The sequence below is a fragment of the Engraulis encrasicolus genome, chromosome 8, assembly GCF_034702125.1.
Source record: "Engraulis encrasicolus isolate BLACKSEA-1 chromosome 8, IST_EnEncr_1.0, whole genome shotgun sequence".
NCBI lineage: Eukaryota > Metazoa > Chordata > Actinopteri > Clupeiformes > Engraulidae > Engraulis > Engraulis encrasicolus.
Genome location: NC_085864.1, coordinates 2,062,153 through 2,074,432, shown reverse-complemented (window position 1 = coordinate 2,074,432; position 12,280 = coordinate 2,062,153). Strand labels below are relative to the sequence as shown.

Here is a 12,280-nt window from a genome sequence, read left to right as displayed (position 1 = left end):
AGTCTTATGAGACCAGCTCGCGACTGGTCTCATAGGACTCAATGTTAACTGTTAGCTTGGAGGTAAAATTTGCACTGTCATAGCTAGAAAACAGTTGAAAGTACACGAGAACGGTAAAACCCTATTATTTAACTCAAGGGAAGGTGTAAAATAAGCTTATTTCCAAAAATGGGACCGTATCACTTTAACCAACAACTGCCAAACAAGTGTTACACTTAACCCACCATTTAACACCATTTATTTTTGCCGTGCAGCAACTGTCAAACAAATATTACACTACTTTGCTACTTCCCTTTTTACAACTTCCCTTTATAACCAACTTTCTTCATTGGACATTCTTAGAATGAGGTGTTGTCTGTGATTCTGAGCAGGCCTATCAACCATACAAGCAAACTAGGCAGTTGCCTAGGGCCCACTAGTTGAAAGGGGGGCCCGACTGACTATGTACTCGTATTCAAACTCTGTGAGTGAAGCAACACCTCCCTAAATTAAATGCCTGAAAAGTGACACTGCTATTAAAATCTTTCTTCAACCACCCCCCACCCCCAAATACTTTGCAATGGCCCTGAGTATGAGCTGCCGGGTTGCTGTGGCTTTGTCTGTACGCTACAATGCCCAAAATGGCATAAGAAAGTGCTGATTTGACTGGAATTGCAACATCTTGTGGCTATTAGCACCCTGATGCACTGAAGGGGCGGGGGGCAATCACCATTCAGACACACCGCCATTCCGACAGTAGGCTAACAAGATTGCAACACCTGATGTCCCCGCACCTTGTATGCCTTCCTTGTGCTAGGTATTGTTTAAGGTTAGAAGCCCCCTTTAGCTTGTTTTGTTAGCAAACACTCAAACATCACCTTTCATGTCTTTTTGACATTGTTGCAAGTGTTTACAAGCGCAAAGAAGTGGAGACAATGAGTGCAGCAACTGGTGCAGACTCATCGGCTACATGCCCGTTTTTCCCCCCTGAAATGGCCCAAAATGCAATAAGAAATCAATGTCGGAATGGCGGTGTGTCGGAATGGCGGAGTGTAACCTGAAGGGGCACGTGATCCACAGCAGCAGTTGCTGTGTCTCAATTTGCCATCTTCACGTCTGCTTTGGAGTTATTTTTGAGTTTGTTGTCCAACCTCAGATCGTGCAGAGCTGCAGATAAGCCTATACAGTACAGACAAAAAGAAATGTCAGCATGACTATGAGATTGGTAATAGTTGATCTATGAATTAAGGCAATCAAACATCAGGCATTGCAGGTTTGCTGTGTCTGGGTGTCTTCTGTGTGAATGACTTTCTTGGTTTGTTTTGTGGGTTGGCAAATGCTAAACCCCTCTCATCTTTTCCGTCTGCTGACTCTTGACGGCATCCATTTTACATGTGGTTTCTTCTGTTTTTTCCCCCCTTTGTTTGTTTTGAATGACCCTAGCCCCTTTCTAAGCATTTATCCTGCACAAACACGGCAAATGAACCAAAATGCATTTGATAGCTTGTTTTGTTTTGTTTTGCTTAGCTTTTTTTGTATGCTTCTTGGTGCAGATGGAATCACCTGCAATTCAGCTCAGTGTTTGCTGAAAACTCAAATACATCACACTGCCATTGCTATGCCATTACAGAGAGTCATACGGCTTGGCCATGACCATATTAGTAACGACAATCTTATAAATCAGACTATATGTGAAATGGTTAATAATGAAGTCTGTCACACTTTAGAAAGGGCTCACATATTAGCCATTAATAGAGTAGGTTACCTAGTTGCGGTCTGTATTGTGACTTAAACAAAAAGTGTGTCAAGCAAAATCACCTAGGTCCCTATTACTGTAAGAATAACAAAAGCCTTATTGGCAAAGGACAAGAAATATATACATACAATCCTAACACATCATTGATTTATCTCAGTGCATGTCTTGTAAGTTACTTGTGCTAACAGCTAATAGTGGCTAACATGTGAACCCTGTTCTAAAGTGCTACCATCAAGTCTTAAAGGGTTTATGAAACGAAAACAAAGTAAAGGAATTTGACCATTTCCAGGACAGATTCTGAAAGTTCTAAGCCTTGTGAATAAAATGGGATATTGTCTGGGTGATATTTGTCCTAAAAGTCATGTTAAAACGTTACCAAAAAGTGTTTTTTTCATGACATGCAAATTTTATGCAAATGATATGCGTGACATAGAAGGGGTGAGTTCACCTCATTCCACCTTGTTCAGATCAATGGCGGCAAGTACCAAAACAAAGCGCAGTGTCAAGCAGTGTGTTGCTGGAGGGCCGAACGGTGCCAGCTGCAAAAATGGCTACTTGACAGAAGGAATATCTTTGCACAAGTTCCCTTCTGTGAAGAATGATGGAACTGTGGCCGACAAGGAGAAGGCTAAATCAAGCTAGGGCTCTGTGGATCCAATGAGTGGTTTTGAAGCAAGCTTGTGGTCACTGTTGTGCTCGGCACATTTCCACCCCTTGTGCTTCACCACAAATGTGGAGGTCGCGGGCATGGTTGGACTGAAGAAAATGCTATTGCCTCAAGCAGTTCCAACAATTGACATCGCCGGCATGCAGACTGAAACTGCCCCTGTAACTGCTCGGGCACGAAGACAGGTGAGTGCACTGCTTTGGTTTAGGCTACTCGTTTTACCTTGTCCATCTGCTTTGTATGTTGTTTTCAGGAAAGGGTAATGCACATTACATGCCAAACCAATGCGAATGCTCTCGGAATATGCACTTTTTGTTGATTGCCATTCAGCTGGTCAATAAATTGGTTTTGGGAGGATATCCGCGCATCAGCGTGGTGCTCTCGGTCGAGGACAGCCAACTCACAGACTGGGCTACTCAGGGCTTTTTCTGAACGGGGAAATAGGGGCGCTCCACCCTCATACCTCCGTGGGTGCACCCTCATACTTTTATTTTTATATATATATATTTGAGCGCCCCTAATAAATTTCTCCTTCCTTCACCCCCTGTAACCTGCCATGATGCTCCCTCATGCCAAAAAATCCTAGAAAAAGTCCTGCTACTGCTTAGCGAATAAACGGAGATGCACATAGCGTAGGCCTACTTTGAAGCGTTGATTGTTTGTTTTTAGTATTGTGGTGCACGTATGGCTGACGTTTGGACATACCTCAGAGTCAGGCTGAGGGACACGCGACGCCCGTGACTTTGAGCACAAAAAATAATAATAATGATAAACGCTAAAAATATGCTGAGGACTCAGGCTATATAGGTTGTTTTTCCAACAGCCTAATACCTCCGTTTTTCTCTAGTTGATGATATTTTTGCATGTAACCTACATGCATTTCAATCACACTATATCGCGCAATTGAATCAAAATGCCCCCCATTTGTCAACAAATACACACGCCATGTCATCTTTGGGTCATGGCAAAGCACCCTTAGCAACCGTAACCATAAACATAAGAACTGTCAGGCTATGTCAACAATCGTCACTTTGCCTGTCAGACATGTCACTTTCTGCAGATGTATCAGTGCCTCTGAAATAGATTTGTGCTGCTGTTTTTTTTTTTCTCATGAGGTTGGATGTGTGGTTTTTTGACACGCTGATGTTTGTATCAGAATTTTGGTTCCTTTATAAGATGTGGGTCCATCAAATGTGTGTTGTTTTCTCAGATCGCCATACTAGCAAACCAGGGACTCTCCTCTTTGATGTCACAGCCCAGCTCATTAGTCAAACCAAATTTCACAGAATTCACACTTTGAGTTGCCATTTTCACAAGTTCCTCCAGGATGATTGGGTTCAAAGTCTCATCGATGCTATCAGAAAAAAACAAGGCTTTAATGGGAATGACCGTTTATTTTCGTTTCATAAACCCTTTAAGGACATGCGACTAGCCTGATGAATCTGTGGCCTTTTGAATGTGTTCACTTCATTGGAGATTTTCTCAGTTTCTCTGATTCTCAGTTTCTTTGTTTTTCAGTTGCTCTGAGAGACATGTGGCTTGTTTTCATGTAACTGGTCACATATGATGCATCAGCCCTGCATGGGAGCAAAGGGTATGGTGGGGTAACGGGAGGACTCTTGGCCACTGGTCCACTTGGCCCACTGATAAGCCCCCATCACCATGAGCTACAGTATGTGGCCACGCTGAGGAAATGCTGAAGCGCGGTTTAGGGCCTTATCTTGAAGACGCACAGGGTCCCCCCCCAGAGACCCGCACTTGGCACCCCCTGCCCTGCTTCCCCAGCTGCTCCCTTGGACGTAGCCTCCCTCCCTCCCTCCCCCCATCGCCACCAGTCCATTGTCTTGTGAGGGTCAAAGATAAACACCAAGAAAGAAAACGTACAGAGTATGCTCCTGCTGCTGTTCTAGCTATGGCCCTGTGTGTGTGTGTGTGTGTGTGTGTGTGTGTGTGTGTGTGTGTGTGTGTGTGTGTGTGTGTGTGTGTGTGTGTGTGTGTGTGTGTGTGTGTGTGTGTGTGTGTGTGTGTGTGTGTGTGTCATAAGCGTTTTTTGCATTGAGCAAGGTCGGGCAATTGCCCAGGGCCTCAGCCATTCAGGGGCCTCGCCGCTGCATTATGTGTACATTTTTCTGCATGTATACATATTTCATTATTATGGGGGGTATGGAGCTATTTTAAGGTCATAAATCTTACAGCTCCACAAAACGCATTTCAAATGTGTAAGCTGCACCTTGTACTTGCAGGGTTATTTTCACATCTGTACATTTGTTTTGTAACTGTGTGGGTTTTTTTTGCACATGTGTGTGGGGGAAAACGTATGTGTAAAATATTAAAATGTATGTGTAGAAATGTTTTGAAGTTGTGGCAAGAGAAGTGCGTACGGCTTGTGCCATGCTTTACCAACTTCTTCCTGTTCGGAGCTGCGAGCACACGGCTGTGAAACTTTTTTCACAGATGTACGAATTTTGAGCCGGTTTTCACGTGGGGGTGGGGTCACAGGGTGAGAGCCAATCAAAACATCGCTTATTGCCAAGCCATCGATTTCAATGGGGTGCGTTTACATCCCAGTGCAGTAGGTGGCGATAATGAATATTCACCTCTAAACATCACTTGCAACGCGCCAAATGAATACAGACTACCGGCACGTTAAGTTTATATAGGCAGCGAAATATTTTACATCTGTAAGTTAATACAGTAGACTATTTTACATCTATAATATATCTATAGCCTACTATTTCCACGATCTGCTTACCTTGATCCCCACAGATACCACGCAAAATACCATGCACTCATTGACTGAATATTGTGACACTATGACAGACGCAAGTGACCAACAAATTGCATTACATACACTAGCTTTTCGTTTTTACCTGGTAACAATTATATAATAATTATATTCTCTGTAACATAACAACGTTAAAATGCAACTAAGTAGAAGCGTGCAGTATTGGCAGGCAGTAGCCTATTTAAACAGTCTCAGCCATGCAACTGAGAAGAGGATGAATATGCTACAAAGATTATAAAAGAACCCCCCCCCCATGTATAAGAGCCAAATAAAAGGGACACCAGTGTTTTATTTCACCTTTATTTTGGAATTCCCAGATGCCATTTTAAATAATCTGAAATAACTTAGGCCTACAGTATAAAGTAATGTGCCATTTATATAACAAAAACACTGCATACCCCTAGACACGATGCATACTTGAATAAAAATAACATTTTGTTAAACAGGTGCATGAGTAAGGGACAGCTCTTCCACATACCCATGTCATTGTAATGGGGACAAACGTTTGTTTACATTTCAAAAAAACATCTTCATTTATTCCCAATAACATTCAAAAGGTTATGCAACATCAGCAGACAACTAGCAAACAGACAGTGATACCTTTTGGGATAGTATTTGGATTAGACCTATGTTAAGAAGGTTTTTAATGCAATCAAAGTCTGCCCCTATTAGAATAGCTCAAATCTCAGAAAGAGCTGAGTCAAAAAAAATGCCAGCATCACCGGGTACTGACAAGTCAAGGGTAGCATGAGGTATACAACAGCATATTGAAATTGGCAGAAGCTATCTTTTAAGAGGCAAATGGTTGAGTAATCCAGTGCCACTTTGATGTTATGGGCATTCTAATTTGCCAGAAATCACCAGACATAACCCTCCATTCATTTTCATTTTTTTCTTTTTTCTGGTGAGTTAGAATGTCCGTACCACCAAAGCACCAAAACGTGGTATGGAAATCTATAGGACATAATGAAGAGGGAAGTGAAGTGTGGGTGACCAGATAAAAAAAAAAAAAAAAAAAAAACAGCTGGCACCAAAGCATCAAGGATATCTGGACTTCTATATCCCTCATGCAATGCCACTGCCCATTGACTTCAATGGTGCGACACCTTCCATTCTGACACACACAGAGACACACTGCCATACAAAGCAAGAAAGAGTGTGGGGAGATATAATCACAAATAGTAGCTACATTTCTGTCCTGATGCATCTGCCAGATGGCAATCTAGCAAAGAACTTGTGCCGAGGGTGCAGTAACACATGGAGAACCATGATGTGATGTAGTATGTGATGGTTTATTAGCAGTTTTGTGGTTGTAGTGTCTTCTAGAGGGTTCACAAGAAGTGCAGATTTTGCAGAGGTGTTGGTGGCCCATGACTGGTCCTGGATGGTGCACCACCTTCACCGACTCTCCTCCCCTGATGCTGATGAGTTGGACATGCTGGAAAGGTCATCTAAAGTTTGGCAAAGAGAGAAGATTAGAGGAGAGTGCATGTGTGTGTGTGTGTGTGTGTGTGTGTGTGTGTGTGTGTGTGTGTGTGTGTGTGTGTGTGTGTGTGTGTGTGTGTGTGTGTGTGTTATTAACCCATTTTAGCCTGATGCTGCATACACGATGCATTGTCCAAGGCGCCTGAAGTGACATGGGTGCATTCCAATATGCAGACTGTCCATTCTCATGCAAGATGATGGTCTTGGCTTTTAAATGCAACTAATTTCACATTTTTATGTGCCTCAGAGGCTGAGCAAGTTAGGTTTTTACCGCCCCCAAAGGTTGCTGGTTCATCTCCCAGCCCGCCAGGTTGGTGGGGGGAGTAATTAACCAGTGCTCTCTCCTCCATCCTCCATGACTGAGGTACCCCACGCATGGTACCTTCCCGCCACACTGCAACATACTGCTCCCTTGGGATGCCAATGTAGGCTGCACCCATTGCACAGGTGAGGCATAAAATGCAATTTTGTTGTGTGCAGTGTATACTTCTATGGGCAGTCATGGGTGAGCGGTTAGGGCGTCAGACTTGCATCCCAGAGGTTGCCGGTTCGACTCCCGACCCGCCAGGGTTGCATGAAATGACAGTTATTTTCAGTGTTCTATGAAGTGTTGGCTGAGTCACGGTAACCAGTGGTCCAGCCGAGCTGACACTCAGCCGACAGTGCCGACATTCAGCCCAAATCTGTGCTTGCTACATGGTTCCAAACTCAATTGCAGACCCCTACTTAAGTGGTAACTAGTGGTAAATTCTTGTTGTAGGAGGAGCCTCCAATTGTAGCAGACCTTCGCCAGGCTGTTAAGTGGGTCCGCAGCAACCCCACAATTTTTAAGTCAAAGGTGACCGAACCTGCATTTCCAACGCTGGACGCAGAACAACAACAAGAAGTTTTGAATGGCCTGGAAGAAGAGGAAGAGGACCAAGAGGCAAGGGACCTTTTGTCATTTGGCTTTGACAAGCAAGAGGACATGGAGTCTTTCCTCCAAGAATGCCGTGACAGAAGAGGACTCATTGTTTTTGCCCTCTTGAAGAACCCCCGCTGTTCAACTACCCTTTGGCGGCCCTTTTAATTGTAGTTTTGTTGGTTAAGTGTTTTCATTTGTTTTATCGTTCATCGTTTACTTTTATTTTTTTGAGTGAGTCTTTTGTTGTGTGAGACGTTGTAGGTGGGGTGTTATAGTAGTATTTATTTATGTATTTATTTATGTATTTATTTATGTATTTATTTATTTATTTATTTATTTATTTATTTATTTATTTATGCCTATTCATTCATCCATTCATTAATTCATTCAGAATAAATATAAACTTTTGCTGAGTTTGTGTCTTCCTGTTATGCATTGGTATGGCTTAATTCATCAAGGACATTGCATAGACATGGTCAAGTAAGAGGGTTATTCACCGTATCTTAGGCTACTGCTCCTATCTCTAGTTTTATTAGTAGCATGGCCATTGCAAGCCAAGTAGCCCAGATATTGGAAGATTTAGATTACTATTAAAGTTACAGTGACGGTAACTAGTAGGCTATTGGCAATATCAGAACATCAAAACAGGTTTTCCCAAGTGGTGCCAGGTGCGCGGCCTGCCACAAGGGGGTGGCCGAGCTGAATAGAGCAATGGTGGTGTGCGCTTTGTGTTTCAAACCGACCCCTTATAATCAAGCAAACAACTTCAGCGATACAGGCCCACGTCGCTCTCAAACCAACAGGAACGCATTAGGCTACATAGCACTTCTGATTAAAATGCCTCCATGACGGGGGGAAACCACGAAAAGGTACCCTATCTGTTATTTAAGCCGTCTGTTTTTTAGGTTTTGTCCGAGTCCTTGCGGCCTCAACTCAGTCTCTTAACAATTCACTAGCTCAATCGTTCTCATTGGGGGAAAAGAAAACGACAAGTTATTAATTGTCGTTATTAAACGTTGTTATATAACGTCCCAATGGCAAATGGCACAAAACATCAAAAGGCGCTAAGGAAATTAGGTTACACACCCCGCTCACCCCTGGCTAGCTAAAATAAATAAATAAAAAACTGCACGTACGAACCCTATTTGAAACGTCCACGGAAAATCAAGGTATGTCATCTCGACGAGGCAGCGTAAATCGATAGACGCCACTGTTGAATTAAGCTACCGGTAGCTCATCTCGACGAAGCAGCCCATCTCGACAGAACACCAGTTTGAGTCCTGACCCGCCAGGTTGGTGGGGGGAGTACTCAACCAGTGCTCTTCCCCATCCTCCTCCATGACTGAGGTACCCTGAGCATGGTACCGTCCCACCGCACTGCTCCCCATGGGGCGCCACTGAGGGCTGCCCCCTTGCACGGGTGAGGCATAAATGCAATTTCGCAGTGTGCAGTGTTCACTTGTGTGCGGTGGAGTGCTGTGTCACAATGACAATGGGAGTTGGAGTTTCCCAATGGGCTTTCACTTTTTTCACTACTTGTGTGCTGTGTCACAATGGCAAAGGTGGGCTTTCACTTATATACACCTAGAGATTTTTTCCCCTGAGTCCAATGTTTTTAAACAGTTGAAACATGAACATTTCCAGTCAATATTTACAATGGAATAGTAGACCTCTGTGTCATATTCCCAAGGAATGGTAGCATCGCATCTGCTGTGCTGTGCTGAGTCAAAGTAATTCATAAGCCTACTGGTTGTGTTTTCCCTGCCCATTCACAACTTTGATGGCCTGCAATTTATTCAGATGTGTTCTACAACTTTTTGATGAAACTTCCATTTTACATTTGATACCACAAACTAGGCTTACTTGTTGTGCTGTGTGGATTTTTGTTGAGCAGGGATCTCACTTACCAATTAGCATGTTTTCCTCTTGTTACCAGCATCAGTCTGAACCTGACTGGACACCTGTGCACTTCACCATATGTGAACTCTGAGGGCAAGTGTAGAAGCCTGGCAAATAAAGACAGGAATAAGTCGGTCTCAGTATCACTGTGCAACTACATTCACAATGTAATATGTTGGTTTAGTTGAATTCTGTCCATCACAATTTAATATTATGGTTTACATTTAGGCATACAACTTTCACAATGCCATATTAGTTACATTTAGCTAGCTAGTGTCCTATTTGGTAAGGACATGTACAAGTGATGTAGGCTGTACAGCAGGGGTGGGCAACTTTCATTATAAGGTGGGCCAACATTTTTAATTACCACAATCAGTGGGCCACATCACCACGCACTTGAGAGAATTTACAAAAGGATACTTCACTTTTTCTTTATTTTTACATGAATGCTTACACTATTGATTTATAGGGGGTTAAAAACTGTCCTTTTTCTTTTTTTAAAAGTGAGAAGTTGGGCTGCATGTGGCGCCCGAGCCTCCAGTTGCCCATCCCTGCTGTACAGTTTCCTAACAGAAAGGCTCTCATAGTATTTCAAATAATGGTCTATATAAAAACTGGTTATAATAGGTACAGTGCAGCATAAACAGGGTTGAGGGGGTGGTTTCTTTTATTTCGTTGTACCTACCGAGTAGTTTAGCCAATGTCTGTGTGACACGTTCATGCTGCCACCTCCACAGCATCCTCTTCACAACCGCAGGGGCAAAACACCTGAAAACATAATAATGTAATCCTTTTTCAGTCCAAGATATAGACTAGAAAATGAGTGACAGCATCACAATCAGGTATGCAAGTGTAGTGGACCCCCCATTTTCGGCTTTTTGTTATTCCCTTATTCTCACTCCCTGTCTTTTTGTTGTCCTGTCAGAAGTTGTCTTTTAGTTTAATTATGCTGTTGCACGTTTTTGCCAATAGATGGCATTATAGGACCAGCAATGAGTGCAGAGACCCTCTCTGGTGCAGTAGCCAGTGACTTCGGTCACATAAAGAACGAAACGTGGAAGTGACAGGCTTTGTTATGATACAGAAGTAGGCCAGTGACAATGGCCTCAAAATTTGGAGACACCCCAACCGGAGGTAGAACAAAACCCAAGAGAAGTCACATTTTGGGTGTTTTTTTTGTTTGGAGGTGCATATGAAAATGTGTAAAATGTTTAGGCTTAGCATTAAAATCACTTTGGCCAAGAATCATTTTCATGTATGGGACACCCTAGAGATGAGGAAAAACATTATTGGGTTTTGTTCTACCTCCGGTTGGGGTATCTCGAAAACGAAGGCCTTTTTGGGCCCATTGTCACTAGCCTAAAGGCAGCGGTGTCAGCTGTACAGTTATGCTGAGGAAAATGTAAATAAACAACGAACTCAGCAAAACTCTACACACTTGAGGACCTTATTCATTAAGTGTGCAACATAAGCATTCACGCAATAATGCCACCAGGTCACATTTAAGATTTAATTAGGAGTATTTTGTTATGGATCTTATGTAGTGATAGACTTACCATTTCTTGTTATGGCATATCTGGCCTATTCCCAAGAGAAGGCTGATGTCCCTGTCTGTTGATCTGATATTGACGTCGGCAAGATGCTTCGTGCTGTCTGGGTTTCAAACCTAGTGGTGAAATGACAAGGGATTTTATGTAAACAAAATGCTTATTTCAGTAAGTGTACATACAGTAAACAGATCTAAGAAGTTCCCAGAGCACCCTACGATAGCTGGCATGGTTGGCACAAAGACCCAAAGAGCAAAATTGTCCCAAGATTGTCTTCCAAACAATTCCACTCCAAACATTTTCCTTCTGAAATAAACAATGTCCATATCCAATCAAACCTCAGTAGGCAGCTATCTCGTCAGGTCGGCCTTACCATAGACACATCTGTGGCCCGTAAATTTACAATCTCAAACGTCATCACCATATAAGCCATGGCACAACACAAGCGTTTATTTTTATAATAAACAAGATATCTCGGCACGTTTGCGCTAGTTATCTGAACACTGATTGTTAACGAATATCCGAAATAGTGTAGAGCTAGCTGCCATTTATGTTATGCTAGCTAGGGTCAAGTCATCTCATCCAAACTAGCCACAGTAAGGGGGAAATTACGCTTCAAATGAACGGGAATGACTCAAAACTTTAGAAATATATTGTTAGAATGTACCGTATACAAGGTTAGTCTATGAGGTTAAATAGTTTTCTTACATATATATTTTTATATCCCAGTTACGTACCATATCTTCTGCATGAATCGAGGCCTCCTGTTTCATTGGCACGAATGAATGAAAAATCCTGTCAGGGAGCGGAGCAGTTAACCGCAGCCTTTTGTTTACAGTTGTTACCAGGGCAACGCAGCTAGGACCCCAAAGCGACAGATAAGGCAGAAGCGACAGATAAGGGGTGCATCCCAATATGTGACCTTGCCTCCTCCACTTGCCTCCTCCACTCGCTTCTCGTCATGATGACATCACTGACAACAGCATTATATTTCAATATCTTGCAAAAGCTCAATTGTAAAGTCTTTTTCTCATTTGCAATTGGGATGGTGAATGAAAAACAGTCCCTCAAAAGTTGTTGTGGCGAGGCTGACAGCTGGGAAACTTTATCGTTTTCTCCACGGAGGAGGGGCCAGGAGGCGGGGCGAGGAGACAAGCACAAGTGGAGGAGGCAAGGACACATATTGGGATGCACCCAAGGCGCCGACAGTTTCCATCAAAGTCCTCGCGAAACACTGATTGGTTGGCAGTAAGAGATG

The 12,280-nt window shown here is 43.0% G+C and overlaps 1 long non-coding RNA gene across 2 annotated transcripts; it reads right to left on the bottom strand.

The window, feature by feature from the left end:
• Window positions 1–6,460: 6,460 nt before the first annotated feature.
• Window positions 6,461–11,872, bottom strand: LOC134454045 (uncharacterized). 2 transcript variants are annotated; one of them, XR_010035781.1, is made up of 5 exons: window positions 11,760–11,872; window positions 11,032–11,141; window positions 10,161–10,243; window positions 9,484–9,582; window positions 6,461–6,638 (listed from the first exon to the last, which is right to left on the bottom strand). It is a non-coding gene; the product is annotated as an uncharacterized LOC134454045 (long non-coding RNA). The 2 variants fall into 2 exon arrangements; XR_010035780.1 differs by having other exon boundaries at window positions 11,032–11,853.
• Window positions 11,873–12,280: the final 408 nt, after the last annotated feature.